The 11,883-nt window shown below is 46.2% G+C and overlaps 1 pseudogene; it reads left to right on the forward strand.

Moving 5' to 3' along the window:
* The first annotated feature begins 6,844 nt into the window (after positions 1–6,844).
* On the forward strand, positions 6,845–8,086 carry LOC115866327 (heterogeneous nuclear ribonucleoproteins A2/B1 pseudogene; annotated as a pseudogene).
* Positions 8,087–11,883: the final 3,797 nt, after the last annotated feature.

The raw sequence follows: 11,883 nt of genomic DNA on the forward strand, positions 1-11,883 counted from the left end.
TCCCAAGGCTCCTGGTGGGGAAGGAAAGGTGGGCCGATCGGAGCAGCCCTGATTGCAAACCAGCCTCCCAGCAGAGCTGCTGGGCCTGGCCAAAGCTGCAGGCCTGGGGGCTTGGGGGGCGTGGGGAGCGGCAGCTCTGACAGAAAGGGCTGCAGGAGGATGCTTTGAGGCCGTGCAGGTGTGCAGGAGAGGGCTGGAGGGTCTATCTCACCCCAGCTCTTGCCGCGGTCCAGGGTGGGACAGGCTGTGGCCAGGATGGAAGAAACCGGTCTCTCTCTCCAGACTGTGAGCCCTTGGAATGCATGGGCTGTGCCTTCTTTCCTCTGTCTCCCTTGGACTCCTCGTGTGCAGAGCTCTTGTTGTATTGGATTGGGAGCCCCTAAGGAACACTTTCCCCACCGAATGGAAACTTCCTCTAGGCAGAAGCCGCCTTTTCCCTTTCCCAACCGTCCTCACCACACTCTCTCAGGTCCTGCCCATGGGCTCCCTAAAGCAGCTGATGGCTTTCTCTGGCTCCTGCCAGGACTCCTGGGGCCCAGCCTAAAAGAAGAAAGAGCCCATATCTTCAGGGACCCAGTGCCCACAGCACAGGGTCTGTGGTCAGTCATCTACCCCTTGACAGACCCAAGGATGGTCGCTACACAGCCTCTCCCAGGAGGAACTGCCTTCCCAGCTTTCTCTCTGCTGTCAAGGGAAGGCCTTTGTGCCCTGCTCGAGGGCTTTGGCATCAACAGAAGTGGTGGGTTCAGGGTCAGCTTCTTAATCCTTACACCACCCGGCCACCTAGTCTCCCCAAGGATGCAGGTGTAAGCTCCCACTCTGTTTCCTTCCCTGTTACATGGAAATAACATTTCATAACTGACTGGGTTACAGCTGGTGGTGATAAAGACATGAAGATGATGCTAGAAGCTTCTGAGACTAGAAGTGCTTAGCATTTAGAATCAGTATGTTTCCCTTCCCTCCTTCCTCCCCTCCTTCCTTTCTGTACTCCCTCCAGGAGCCCTTCTCCCAGATGTGAACCTGATCCTAAGACCCCCTCAATTCCCTGCTCCAGAGGTCTGAATACCACCACCCAGAGAAACACAGCCACCTTTCTGGTAAGAAGCCCCCAGGCCCCTGGAGGCCAGCTGACTTTCCAGGGACCAGGAACCAGGGAAAGAGAATTCATTCCGTGTGCAGGGTTGTAAATAAGCCACGAGAGGCTGTGCCATTCCAAGCTGCACCTGTGAGCATCCTTCTGCTGAAGCCCTGTCGGCGTTGCCATGACAAACTCGTGCTTCTGCATGCCTCTCTTCCAGCTCCGAGAGGACGCCTTATGACGAGACTCAACACTGAAAATGCCTTCATAATTTTTTTTCCCTAAAACAGGTTGCATGTTCTAAAAATCCACCTGCTTGTTATGTGTGTTTGCTTTTTATTTTGAGAGTGTTGTGAGTACTACACTTGTACAGTATACATGCAAGCGTATGATACACACATGGGAGTTCTGTGGTGGAGAGCTGTCGTGGCAAATACGCAACCACCGCACAGCGTGATAAGATATCTTTCCCCCTAAAACATCTCCCACATCCATTGGCCCGTCCCAAAGCCTGAAATGCCACCACTAGAGATTTACCACTTTTGAACTTGAGTGATTATCCATCCCTAAGAGTCTACTGTGACAATGTGCCAACCCCTAAAAGGGACTAAGTGACCATCGGATGAGGGGTTAGCAAAAGAACCGTGAGACATCGGGGAGGATGACCGAAGGGTTGGTAGAAGAGCCCTGAAAGAGGAGATGAGAGGCATACAAGACATATTACCTACTTTACAGGTTTGCAAGGCCTGCTTGTGAGAGGACACATGCGTGTACACACGTACACACACATACCTGCATGCACACATGCACACACACAGTGCTCTTTATAGAGAGCAATTGGTCCAAAAACCTAAGTCATGTTCAGATATACCTGGGATGCTTCCAAAAATGCAGGTACACAGGCCCTGCCCCATTCATACTGAATCAAAGTTTCTAGGGCTGGAGCCGAGCCCAAGACATTGGACATGGTAGGGGAGCATCCAGGTGCTGTTGCTGATCGGTCAGGTTTAGAAACCACTGCTGTAGAGGACAGAGCCCCAGGACAGGAAACAGAACACCTGAATTTGGGTTGCAGCATTACCATTTATTGAAGAACCCTGGGCACTGCACTCTCTAAACCCCGGGGGAAACATGTGTGTGAGACCTAGGTGCCATGATCTGTCTGAGGCAAGTGTTCCGGAAATGCCCGTTGAAAGCCATCAGACGATGCAAATGCTGTTATCATATACGCACACGTGGTGTGTGGCTTGCGTGGGTACGTGTCACGTATATCCGTGTACCTGGACTTCCTACAGAGAGGGCAGGACTGATCTTCATTGCCCTCCTTCACCTAAGCTTGTGGCTGTCTTCACATCTGAATAGAGTTTCTCTCTTCAGGACTTGCCCCCTGCTCTCCTCTCCCAATAGCATGGCACAGTCCCTGATTGTTTTTTTTTTTTAATTTCTATCTAATAGGTTTATCTATCATCTACGATCCCTCCTGGAGAGTAAGAAGGAAGAGAAGTAGTCACTCCTGCTTTACAACAAGGGGAAACCCAGGCAGGGGGCCGTTAGAGGGCTTTATACCATTTAAACATAGAGCAGTGATACTTTCCTTTTGAAAACCTGGTGAATACGTACACACACAAAATTTCCCATACAGTTTCAGGGTTTCATGGACTTTCTGGCGCCTTTCCTAGGAGTCCAGTAACCCCAGGCAAAGAACATCTGCCCCACCTGGATCTGCCCTCTGAGCTTCCAGAGGGTCACGTTCAAGCACATGAGGCTTCCTTTCAGCTGCGTCTTTGCTGAATGACTAACACATTACCCTCTCGCCCTGAGCTGCAAGATTAACTTGCCTGACCTTCCCTCCCTCCCCAAGAAAGAGGGGCAAAACCCAGTGACGCAGTGACACATCACTGTGTCAGGACAGGATCTCACACCAGACCGTGCCTCTCCATTCCTGAGCCTGCAGTACAAAGTCTGAGCTGCCGTTAGGTATCAGGAGGATGGATGACCTTTATCGCAATAACAGAAGACAGCTCAAACTGACTTAAACAATAAAAGGAATCTACCGGTCCGTGACAGTAAAAAAAAGTTTGAGGTGGCTGGGCTTTATGCAAAGTCTGATTCATTTGCTCTATCTTGTTTCCTTTGGTCTCTCCACCCTCCTCCACGGTGTCAACTTCATCCTAAGACTCACAGCCTTCAAGGTTGCAACATGGTCGCCAGCAGCCACCAAAGCTCTATGCACCTTCATTCATTCTCGGGAGAGAGAGCAAGCTGCTTTTTTGACAGTTTCCATGAATGAAAGTGGAAGCTTCTTTCCAGAACCCCTCAGTCAATGTGTCCCCACATCTCATTAGCCCACGTTGGGAAACATCCCATCCTGATCAGAGCCTCTGTCCTTGGAGTGCTGCCTGGCTGGGAAATTCAGAATATGGTACAGATACTCAGTGCTCAGACCTCCAAGCCCTTGGGCTTAGCCTCCTCTGCCATTTAAACTGCTTTCAAGAAAGGAAGGAAGGACTCAAAAGAAATGATTTTATAAAAGCTCAGGCTCTGGTTTTGTCCCACACAGACCCTGGGCAAAAGCCTGGGCCTTCTCAGGAAGGAAAGAGGAGATGGATTTTCACTTTCTAGAAAGGTAAGGCAACGGAATCTGCAGCCAGTCAGCTGAGTGGAATGAGGGCCACACAGGGAGTCAGGGAGCTGGGGTTATGCCTCTTTCCTCCTTAGAAAGCTTGGATGATCATGAACGACGTGTTTATCCTCTCTGGCCTCTCTACAAAAAGAGTGAAATGGTCATCCCTTCACTTTTCCAGTGATCCTGTGTAAGGTACGACAGCTTGGAATGAAGCTGAGTCCTCAGAAGTTCCCAGGATTCTGTGCTACATCACAGAGGATCGAGAATGTGGTATGTGGAGTGGTTTTGGGCCAGTCCTCTATTGCCAGAACCATCCAGAAGGTCTGTTAGTGTAACTCCAAAACTTCAGGTCCCATGTGGCTCTGGCACTGTTTGGAGCTCATATAAAGAAACATGGCTCAGCAACTGAAAGTGATGTTTTTTAAAAAAAAAATCCAATTATTTATTTAAATCTTTTGAAGAGATATAAACACTTTGCAAAGTTTTTCTAAAGCCCCCTTTTCTCCTCCCTAATTCTGTCACATCCCTAGCTACTCAAGAGCATTTTGTATGTCAAAAGCTCCCATGCTCTCTCCAGCACCCAAATGTCTCCCCTCTTTTGGAGCTCTTTATTATTTTGTTTTAATTGATTTTTACTTATTTATTTATTTATTTTTGGCTGCATTGGGTCTTCATCGCTGTGGGCTGGCTTTCTCTGGTTGCGGCCGGAGTGGGGGCTATGCTTCGTTGCAGTGCACGGGCTTCTCATTGCGGTGGCTTCTCCTGCTGCGGAGCACGGGCTCTAGGCGCACAGGCTTCAGTAGTTGTGGCTCGCGGGCTCTAGAGCGCAGGCTCAGTAGTTGTGGCGCACGGGCTTAGTTGCTCCGCGGCATGTGGAATCTTCCTGGACCAGGGCTCGAACCTGTGTCCCCGGCACTGGCAGGCGGATTCTTAAACACTGCACCACCAGGGAAGTCCCTGGAGCTTTTTATTATGGAGGGTGATTTAATCTCTTGTGTTAGGTCCTGTTCCATTTCCTCTGGGCTCTCTTCCCACTCATTCTCGAAGTTCTACATCCCAAAAGATCTTTATCAAAGTTGAGCCAGAACTCTTCTTAGAGTACTCACACACTTCAATAAACCTTGTCCCTGTCACATAAGCATCATTGGGGAAACAGACTTCCAGTGTCATATACATATAAATTATTCTAGTGCGATGTATTCCAGGGAAAGAGCCCATAGGGTTTATTAGGATTTATATATATATATATATATATATAAATCCTAATATATATATATATAAGGATATATATATATCATATATATGATATATATATATATCTCATATATATATGATATATATATATATGAGATTTACATATATATATATATGAGATTTATTGTAGGAATTGGCTCACATGGTTATGGAGGCCAAGAATTTGCATGATCTGCCGTCTGCAAGCTCAAAAACCAGGAAGGCTAGATGCTGTCAGTCCAAGTCCAAAGGCCAGAGAATCCAGGCAGCCACTGGTATAAGTCCTGGAGTCCGAAGACCCAAGAGCCAGGAATTCCTATGTCTGAGGGCAGGAGAATTTGGACATCCCAGCTCAAGAACAGAGGGGGGAATTCAACTTTCCTCCACCTTTTTGCTTTATTCGGGCCCTCCTTGGGCTGGATGATGCCCACCCACACTGATGAGGGCAGATCTTCTTTACTCAGTCTACTGATTCTAAATACTAATCTCTTCCAGAAACATCCTCACAGACACACCCAGAAATAATGTTTTACTGGCTATCTGGGCATCCCTTAGCCCAGTCAAGTTGACACATAAAATCAACATCACATACCCCATCTGGAAGTAGGACATCAGCTTTAGTGGTTTTGGCTGTTGGGGATGGGGGGGCGGTGGTCATGAACCGTCCACCTGGAGAACATTGCCTTCTCATACCTTCTACTCCTGTGGTTGTTACTCGGAACAAGTCCGCAGGATATTCTCCACTGGCTCCTCCAGCTCCACTCTCCAGCCTTCTCGACCCTGCTCTGAGACCCAGGAGGCCGACCTTTGTGGTCTATACCTAGAGGCTCCCTGGCTGTCTGGCTCCTGGTTGGGTTTGGCCAATGGGAGGCATTGACAAGAGATGGGAAGCAGGAGGCTGGGATGTTTATTCTGCCAGATCCCCCGCTGCTGGGCTGATGACTGGCTTTGACTCCCATCCCAGGCCCTCTCCTAGCTGCAGCTGCCCCTGGGCTCTGGTCACTACTCCCACTTTCCCCTTCAGCCTGGAGGCAGTAGCGAGTCCCTGTAGCTGTTGGTCCCTGGGACTCGTTACCACCTTCCCTGGCATCCTCACCCTTGTCGCTTGTCTGAACCCTGTAAACAGCTCCTTCATCCAGCTATCCTCACTGCCTGGAGTGACAGGATGTGGACTGATTCAGTGCCCCTGACTTTCACAGACTTGTTACCTCCTGGAGTCTCACCTTATCGTTGTGAAGTGGAGAGGGGAGGGAGGAAGCATTACATTCTTATTTATGGAGGTTCTGACATGTAAAACTTTCAACAATAATTCAGCCAAATGTCAAGGTCTAACTTGCATCTTTGGTCTGGAATATCTACCATTTTTGGCCAAGTTAAGGATTTAGTCAGTGGCTGAAGAACAGTGTCTCTCTGAAAAGCTCAGTGGAAAATGAATCCACAGCTTGTCACTATCGTGATCTAACTATGGGACTACCCTAACCAGACAGGAACCACTAAAATTCAGGTGGAACTTTGCTGCACTCCCCAGCCAGTTTACCTTATCCTGACCACAACAAGACCAAAAGAGACAGAAGAATGCCAAGTACATATCACAGAAAGACTGAGTCAGGGATCAACATGATCTGAGCTACTCTGAAAAAGCCTCTCACTCCAAAAAATCCACACACATCCCCCATTTCCATCCCAGGCCTGATTAGGATGAAACCACGTCTGCCCGTATCTGAAATTTCATCAGTAAAGAGGTATAACTTCGCCTTTAGGCCAAATGTAAATATTGCCCTGGACTGGCCGCAAGGGGGAGGGGCACGTACTTGGCGCAAGGAGGTCGTAGAGCGTTCCCGCCATTGGCTGCGGTTAGGCCGTTTACGCAATGGCCTGACGTAGGGGAGGAGGCGTTAGTCGGGGGAAGGTTCTAGAAAAGCGGCGGCAGCGGCTCTAGCGGCAGCATCAGCAGCGCCGGGTCCAGAGTGGAGGTGCTCCTAGCGGTGTCGTTTCTCGACCAGCGGCAGTTCTCACTACAGCGCCAGGACGAGTCCGGGTCGTGTGCGTCCGCGGAGATCTCATCTCGCTCGGCTGCGGGAAATCGGGCTGAAGCGACTGAGTCCGCGATGGAGAGAGAAGAGGAACAATTCCGTAAACTCTTTATTGGTAGCTTGAGCTTTGAAACTACAGAAGAAAGTTTGAGGAACTACTACAAGCAGTGGGGAAAACTTACAGATTGTGTGGTAATGAGGGATCCTGCAAGCAAAAGATCAAGAGGATTTGGTTTTGTAACTTTTTCATCCATGGCTGAGGTTGATGCCGCCATGGCTGCAAGACCTCATTCAATTGATGGGAAAGTGGTTGAGCCAAAACGTGCTGTTGCAAGAGAGGAATCTGGAAAGCCAGGGGCTCATGTCACTGTGAAGAAGCTGTTTGTATGTGGAATTAAAGAAGATACTGAGGAACATCATCTTAGAGATTACTTTGAGGAATATGGAAAAATTTATGCCGTTGAGATAATTACCGATAGGCAGTCTGGAAAGAAAAGAGGCTTTGGGTTTGTCACTTTTGATGACCATGATCCTGTGGATAAGCTTGTGTTGCAGAAATACCATCCTATCAATGGTCATAATGCAAAAGTAAAGAAGGCTTTATCTAGACAAGAAATGCAGGAAGTCCAAAGTTCTAGAAGTGGAAGAGGAGGCCACTTTGGTTCTGGAGATTCTCGTGGTGGTGGTGGAAATTTTGGACCAGGACCAGGAAGTAACTTCAGAGGAGGATCTGATGGATATGGAAGTGGTCGTGGATTTGGAGTTGGCTCTAATGGGTATGGAGGAGGACCTGGAGGTGGCAATTTTGGAGGTAGCCCTGGTTATGGAGGAGGAAGAGGAAGATATGGTGGTGGAGGACCTGGATATGGCAACCAGGGTGGGGGCTGCAGAGGTGGTTATGACAAGTATGGAGGAGGAAATTATGGAAGTGGAAATTATAATGATTTTGGAAATTATAACCAGCAACCTTCTAACTATGGTCCAATGAAGAGTGGACACTTTGGTGGTAGCAGAAACATGGGAGGACCGTATGGTGAAGGAAACTATGGTCCAGGTGGAGGAAACTATGGTCCAGGTGGAGGAAGTGGGGGGTATGGAGGAAGAAGACGATATTGATCTTCCTATTTACCATGGGCTTCACTGTATAAATGGGAGAGGATGAGAGCCCAGAGGTAACAGAACAGCTTCAGGTTATCGAAATAACAATGTTAAGGAAACTCTTATCTCAGTCATGCCTAAATATGCAGTGATACGGCAGAAGACACCAGAGCAGATGCAGAGAGCCATTTTGTGAATTTAATTTATTTAATAACATTATTTAATTTAATAATGTTTAATTATTTAACATTATTTAATAACATTACCTTACTGTGGAGGAAGGATTGTAAAAAAAAAATGCCTTTGAGACAGTTTCTTAGCTTTTTTAATTGTTGTTTCTTTCTAGTGGTCTTTGTAAGAGTGTAGAAGCATTCCTTCGTTGATAATGTTAAATTTGTAAGTTTCAAGTGACATGTGAAACCTTTTTTAAGATTTTTCTCAAAGTTTTGAAAAGCTGGTGTAATAAGACGTAACGTTTTTCCTTTAAAAAAATTTAAGTGCGTGTGTAGAGTTAAGCTGTTGTACATTTATGATTTAATAAAATAATTCTAAAGGAAAAAATATTGCCCTGAAGGGAGACATTGAGTTACATTTGAAGAATATTTCCATTATGTGCAAGGCACTGCTGAACACTAGTTAATGCTTTAATCCTACCAGTTACCCTGGAGTAGGAATAAACTGAATATGAGAAGAAAGTGGAACCACAGAGGTGGGGAGAAACATGGCAAAAGGGGAGGAAGTTGAAGACACACGTTGCCTTTATTCATCCTGGGCTCAGGGGAGAGGCTCTGGATTAGAGCTATAAACAGGGAGTCTGCAGCATTATGGATGGTGCTGAAAGCCATGGGCTAGATAAGACACCCAGGAGGAAGGACTGAGCAGAGAAGAGAACAGGGCAGGAAAGAGAGGAGGGGTGAGGATAGACAAGAACTGAGCCCAGGGACACTCCAATCTTAGAGCTTGTGAAAGGGGGAAAAAGTGAATCCAGGAAAGAACATGGAAAAGGAACAGCTGGTGACGTAGGAGGAAGATCGGAAAACTCAGGTGTTTGGAAGCAACTGAGAAATTGTTTCAAGAAGTGAGTGACCAGACGACTTAAACTGTTGCGGATGGGTCAAATAAGAATGGAGAATTGACCATTGAATCTGTCATCATGGAAGTCCCTTGACAAATGTGGTTTTACTGTCATGATAGGGACACAAGCCTGATTGGAGGGTGTGTGACAAAGAATAGGAGGTGAGGAAATAGAAACAGTCCAGATAATGTTTTTAAATTTTGCTCTGAATGATTAGCAGGCAAATGGTGAGGTAACTGGAGGGGAAAGTAGGGTCTAGGATTCTTTTTTTAAAGATGAGAGTTATATCCCATTTAGTATGCTAATGGATATGGTGCACTAGAGAGAGAAAATTTGACAATGCATATGAGAGAGCAGATAATTGCTGGAGTGATACCTTTGAATAAGCAGGAAGGGAAGGGATCCAGTACACAACGGGGGTGGGGGGGGGGACCTGGCCTCAGATAGATGCATGGATGGTCCATTCATCATAAGAGGATGGAGGCAGAGTAAAAGGACCTGGATACTGGAGGTTGGTATTTTTGGTGGTGGGATGGTAAGGTTTTGTTTTGTTTTTTTCTGATTTCTTCTATTTTCTCAGTGGGGAAAAAAAATGCTATCATTGACTGAAAGTGAAAGGAAGGAAAGTTGTGTGAAGGCCTGGGAAGGGAGGAGTGTGATACAGTTATCACAAAAAGTAGGAGAGTGACTTGCCTGGGGAGAGATTGTAGGATTGCTGGGCAACAATATGGTCCTCCTGAGGTTAAAGGCCATGATTTTAAAGGGAGACCTTTCAGCACAGTCATGTGTTTTCCTCCAGCCACTTTCGGCAGCTGGAGTACAAGCGTGGGATAGATGAAAGTTAGATTTGACTAGTGTTGGGGCTTTGCTAGGCCCACAGGTTGGGAGGGAAGAAGGTCAAGGTGGTTGTATTAGTTATCAATTGCTGTTAAAAAAATGTTCCCAACACTTAGTGGCTTAAAACATAGACATTTATTATCTCACAGTTTTTGAGAGATAGAACTTAGAATTTGGAAGCAGCATGGCTGGGCAGTTCTGGGGTCTGTCATGAGGATGCAGTCAAAATGTTACCAGGGCGACGGTCATCTGAAAGCTTGACTGGGGCTGGAGACTCTGCTTCCACCATGGCTCACGTACGTGACTGGCAAACCAGAGGTGGTTGTTGGCAAACGGATTCAGTTCCTCTTCATGTGAGCCTCTGCACAGGGTGTTCGTGCGTCCTCACAACGTGACATACGACTTCTCACAGAGATAGCAATCCAAGAGGGAGAACTAAGATGAAGCTATCTTTTTCTGACCTAGACTCAGGTCACAATGGATTGCTTGGCCACATTCTATTTGTTAGAAGCAAGTCACCAAGTTCAGCCCATGTTCAAGGGGAGGGGAATTAGACTCCACCTTATGAAGGGAGAAGTGTTGTTATGAACTGAATATTTGTGTCCCCCCAAAATTTATATGTTGAAGCTTTAAACTTCCAGTATAGCTATATTAGGAGATGGGGCCTTGAAGGAAGTTATTAAGGTCATACGAGATCATGAAGATGGGACTGTGATCTGATAGGATTATGTCTTTATAAGAAGAGACACAGCTGCTCAATACTCTATAATAACCTAAATGGGAAAAGAATTTGAAAAAGAGTAGATACACATATACGTATAACTGAATCACTCTGCTGTACACCTGAAACTAACACAACATTGTTAATCAACTATACTCCAGTATAAAATAAAATTTTTTTAAAAAGAAATATATTTAGAACTAAATTAACAATGAAAAAAAAAAAAAGATTTAACATTTTCTTAGTGATTAGAAAAAAGAAGAGACTCAGCTCGCTGCTTCTTCAAGCCGAGAAGAGAGCCCTTACCAGAAACTGAATTGACCAGAACTTTGATCTTAGACTTCTAGCCTCCAAAATAGTGAATAAATTAATTTCTGTTGTTTAAGCCACTCACTCTATGATATTTTGTTATGGCAGCCCAAGAAGACTAACACAAGTGTCAAAGAACTTGCAGACATATTTTAATGTCATTACAAAGGACAAAGATATATGCAAGTGAGTTTCTTGTGATGGACCATGAACTCTAAGCTGAGAAGGGAGAGAACTGATGGTCTAGAGGGATGAATGAATGAACTAGAGAATCACTGAATGGAAGAGAGGTCACCGAAGGGGTGGAAGAATCTCGGAGCGGGAAACAAATTGAACAGATATGAGGTAGTGGCCGGAGAGAGCGGCTTGAAATGAAGATTTTTTGGACTTGGCACAGTTGGTGCTGGTGACAAGATCTAGGATAAGATGACAGAAGTAGGTGACTGAGGTGGGAGGAGATTAATTAATGGAAAGGTAGATCATCTAATAGGCATTGAAGGGTGCAGGAATGATGCCAAGTGTACGGATGCTAGAGTGACTCACAGAACTCAGGATAACACTGTACTTACACTTATTGAGCAAAGAACACAAATGAACAGCTGGATGAAGAGGTACACAGGGTAGGTCAGGAAGGATCCTGATGCAAGAACCTCTGTCCTGTGGAGTTGGGATGCCTCACCCTTCCTGCGTGTGCATGTGTTATTCACCAACCCAGAAGCTCTTCGAATCTTGCTGTTCAAGAGTTTTTATCTTGAACAGTCTTGGGACCTCCTCTTTCTCCAGAAATTGGGGGATGGGACTGAAAGTTCCCATCCTCTAAATTTACCTGTTAGGTCTTTCTTGCGGCCAACCTCCTCCATCCTGAAGCTATCT

This window comes from Globicephala melas, chromosome 20 (genome assembly GCF_963455315.2).
Source record: "Globicephala melas chromosome 20, mGloMel1.2, whole genome shotgun sequence".
NCBI classification, from domain to species: domain Eukaryota; kingdom Metazoa; phylum Chordata; class Mammalia; order Artiodactyla; family Delphinidae; genus Globicephala; species Globicephala melas.